Here is a 4,633-nt window from a genome sequence, read left to right as displayed (position 1 = left end):
TGTGTGTGTGTGTGTGTGTGTGTGTGTGTGTGTGTGTGTGTGTGTGTATATATATATATATGACTGGATAAGAATTTTCTCACTAAAAGATGGAATAAGTATACAAAAATTCACAGAAATATTCGTGCAAGAATAGATACCTATCTCTAATACCTTTTTTTGTTTTTTTTTTTAGGGAAAGACCGTCCTAAGTTCGATCTTCAATTTGTCGAGAAGCATGGTACATTTCTTTAAGTTTGAAAAGAAAGAGTTTGAAAAGAAAGAGTTTGAAAAGAAAGAGACACCTGTGTGCTATCAACGATCAAATTTCACTAAACATTAATTCACTCGATGTTTTCCATCATTTTTATAGACATGTGGATAATAAAAATGAAATTTTCTAAAGTACAGTACCTATTATATACTTATGACACTAGTTTGGATAAATATTATAGATATATGGATAAAAGATATGTGTAATACACAAAAAATATGTAATAAATTGGACTACCAAGATCCAGCTCGGATCGTGAAATGGCTTTTGGATTTAGTTTAATCTATTATATCTATATTTGATTGTATATCATAACGGTCGCATAATTCTCGTATTACAGTTTGGATAAACATTCTTGTGAAGTAAACCAAGTTAACTGAAAAATAATATTTCGCAAAATTTTCAAAGCAAATTGAGAATTTGTTGATGTTATGTAGATGAATGACAGCAGATACGATGAGACGATAAAAAATTAATCAACAAAACAAATCTGCGATCAAAAAATGACTATAAAATGCGTAACACTGGAACGTCAACTCTTGTCACCAAATCGCATTGATATGTGCTCATTCCATGTACATATTTTATATGTATATATAATTATACCTATATAAAAAACTTTTTATATATTTTTTATATAAAAATTCTTTCCCCCGAGTATATACATGTATATGTATATTAATTTAATTCACACTTTAATGCCACGCGCTTCCGAAATCGTTAATTCTCGTCACGATCACAGCGGACGAAGATCGAACGTGCGCGTGTTACAGCGGAAATCTCCGAGGCGGCAAAGAGGGTCTGATTGTTAATACCTTCGCGAGAGAGATCACGCAGGGGACATAAAGCGTCGGTTCCGGACGCAGTAAAGCGAGAGTTTTCGCGCGTGGGCGACGGCGATGCTTTGAAGTGCGACGGCGGAACTGCATAACGTGCAGCTGCGGGCCTGGCGTCCCTTGGCGTTCCTCCTGTAGCCTCACGAATTGTTTCTTTCTCCTTTCCTCTCTTCTACGGGCGAGCGATTGCGCGGGACGGGCTGTGCGCGCGGGGCTGCCGCCGTGCGCGAGATTCGCCGCGCCGCACGCCGGTCGGATGACATTTCGACGCCCGCGCCGGGGCGGGGGCTGCATTTCCGGCACGGCACGCGATACCGTCGATCTGCGATTTCGAGGAAATTTCTCTCGTGTCACGTAATTGTTATATGTATATATCCGCTTTCTAATGATACAAGCAGGAATTCGTTGTTGATATATCACTCTTTTATACATATATTTATAAGATAAGGATTTATGTTTAAAAGATAAGGAAGATAAAAGGAGCGCTATGACGATCGAGTATATTCAGCTTGCATTCGTTTTTAAAATCACATTAAAAGCTATTGAGGAAAATTAAAATCTATAATGCATGCACGTTATGTGCATTGTATATATTTTATTTTCCCAATAGCTTCCAATGGGATAATAATAACGAACGCAGGCTCAGTAATAAAATTGTAAAATGACGCAAGTGCATAAACAGAGCGTGACGTCAACTCGAAAAAAATAAGAGTGATTGACACGTTTGTTTTTTCGAAAGTATCTAAACGGAGTATTCTGCCGATGATCGTATCCTTTTAAGAATTAAGGTATGATCGATCGTTTGCGGCAGTAGGTGACGGGAAGGATACGCCTATTGATCCTTATACATATGTATTAATTAGCAGAGAGCTAGAAAGACTGAGGGTGGTAAATCAACTCTCAGATATTTAGAATATTTGGCTTTGCAATTAATTTATTATAACAATAATGAACAAACTGAATTCGAGATATCGCACTGTATAATCACATTATACAAATATAGCATTGTTTTTATTATGATAATTTTATTGTTCTATTACGATAATAATGTGACGTCACGGAGCACGTTGAGAGAATGCGCAATATCGGTATGTTTATAATATATTTTATTAAAAATAATAAAATATATTATAAACATACATAAATAAAAACAATCCAAATGCTCTTGTAAGGTAGGTCCATAATGACTTCTCCTGTATAGTTCGAGCTGATGTAAGCGACTAGTCGATGCGCATATATTTCTAACAACAAATAAGAAATTGATGCCATAGATACCTCCATCTTTCCGCGACAGTTGAATTCGGTGTTATGTCATTATAGTGTCTTATTTATTTTAAAAATATTAAAAAATGGCTGCATCTGGCATCTGCGCAGAACAGTACGAAATTCGTCTCGAGTATGAGCCACATCTGTATCGTTCCATACCATGGGTGGGAATATAAATGTATCGATGACATTAAGTGAGAATCAAATAGGCTTTACAGCCAAATGATTTCAATATTCACATTATAGAATTATCTCGGGATGAATATGAAGCGTAGGTATACTTGACCAAGAGAAGTTGATCGAGTTCACTTATCCATCTCTTTTTACAACTTTAGCCATCGTAACTCAATTCATCCTCACTTCCAAATAAAAAATAATTATGACATGTCTTTTATTCACTGACCACTTTTTTATATATTTAATTTCTTGTCGGCTGATGAAAACTACATCATAGTCAAAATGTTTCAACGATAATAAATCGCTATTATTTCTAATATCTAATAATCATCTGCTTTGCTCGTTTATTATCCCGCGTTCTTTTTAGTAGAATTACTTAATTGTTCCATTATTTTTAAAAAATTTTATAATAATCAGTATAAGTTATCGATATAATGTAATCTTTATTCTAATATAACAAAATTCATACCTACCTTTTGTTCGAAAATTTCGCGAGACCCAACCCCATGTAATAGAAAAAGTTACAATAGGTATTCTGTATAATTTTGAAACAGATTGAAGCATTTTGATTTTTCAATCATACCTCCTTAATTAGATACAATGAGAAACAAAATAATTAATAAAATATAAACTGTAATAGAGTATGCGCGAAATTTTGTGCGATTATGCAGCTTTATAACTTTACGGAAGCTGTTATATGCTTAACGTTATATGCATACACACATCGTCTTTTTTTTCCGCGAGAATAAATATTTTTTTTTTTAATCTTAAGCCCCTTGCACAATAGGCGATAGCGACAGCGACAAGGTTGCCGACAAAGCTATACCAACTTTATCGCTGTCGCTGTCGCTATCGCCTATTGTGCAAGGGGCTTTAATCTCAATAAGTCTCTTTTTTCAAGAAGACAGAAATAAAAACGGTGGTTACTTTGAGCGTATTCTATTTATATCACATACATTCGTGGTATACATAACTAACGCATATAAAATTATTTTTTGCGACAAAAAGAGATAAAAGTAATATAACAGGGCCGTTTATGTTTAAATTAACAAAGAAAGTCTTTCTTTTTGGGCTTATCAAAAAGCGTAACCGACAGATCACTGATGCCGCATTTCTCTATTCGTTATATAAAATCTCTCTTTCCCTTTATAAACTTTTTTCTTTTTACCTTTTCTTACGGCTATATATATATATTTTAACCGAGAAACATTGGAAAGAGAGAGAAGCCTATATTAGATTAAATAACACGTTAAGCATACGTGGATTATTGACAGAATCCTTGAATAGATGTAGATACAATTCAGGATCGAGGTTTCCTCTAACAATGAGAGTACGCTGAAAAATCGCGATTTTTGGAAAACTAAATTTGAAAGCAAAGAATTTCTCAAATCTGTAGAAAGATACACAAATAACGGAAACACATTTTAAAATTATAATTTGTTGCTAGAGAATTAATTACACGATCGACTGTATAATACAAAAATTTAGAAAGTCGCGATGAGACGCCATTCTCGAATAATCCTCGTTTAAGAAATGTTATACGCAAATTTATTCAAGAATCTGTCGTCAAGACTGCTCTTTCCAAAAAAATTGTAAACAACTATACAGAAAGGACTAATGAACTGTGATTAACGTTGACCAGTGTAATGGCGCAACTTTGTCCAGAATGTATTTGCCACTTAACGAACGGCAATTAAACCGAGCTGATCCATCCAGTTATATGTTTATAGGAATCCCGGGGCCACGTGAAGCTAAAGCGACACGCACGACTAGATCACAAGTGGAGTGTTCCTCTTCACTTGAAAACACAAAGTGAAGTGCTACTTCTGGTCCATCATATCACTGTCTCTGTTCCGGTTTTGCTCGCGTCGAATAGAGAATTTCATAGCGCCGAGACGAAGTGCGACCCTCGGCTCTATCCCAGGGAGAGGACAATTGTCAGTAATTGCGTCACATAAGTAAACCTCAAGTGCAATCGTTAGAAATAATATAAAAGTACAAAATTCTGCGATTGTCCAGTACGTTTTTTTTTTTAATAGGGACGGCGATGCGCGGTGGCAGCGTAATAATGCAAAGTGGATTGCACGTCGCGAGAATCGGT

The sequence above is a fragment of the Temnothorax curvispinosus genome, unplaced genomic scaffold, assembly GCF_003070985.1.
Source record: "Temnothorax curvispinosus isolate PA1 unplaced genomic scaffold, ASM307098v1 QBEX01015043.1, whole genome shotgun sequence".
In the NCBI taxonomy this organism is placed as follows: Eukaryota; Metazoa; Arthropoda; class Insecta; order Hymenoptera; family Formicidae; genus Temnothorax; species Temnothorax curvispinosus.
The sequence above is the reverse complement of the archived record's forward strand: the minus strand, read 5'-3'. Positions refer to the sequence as shown.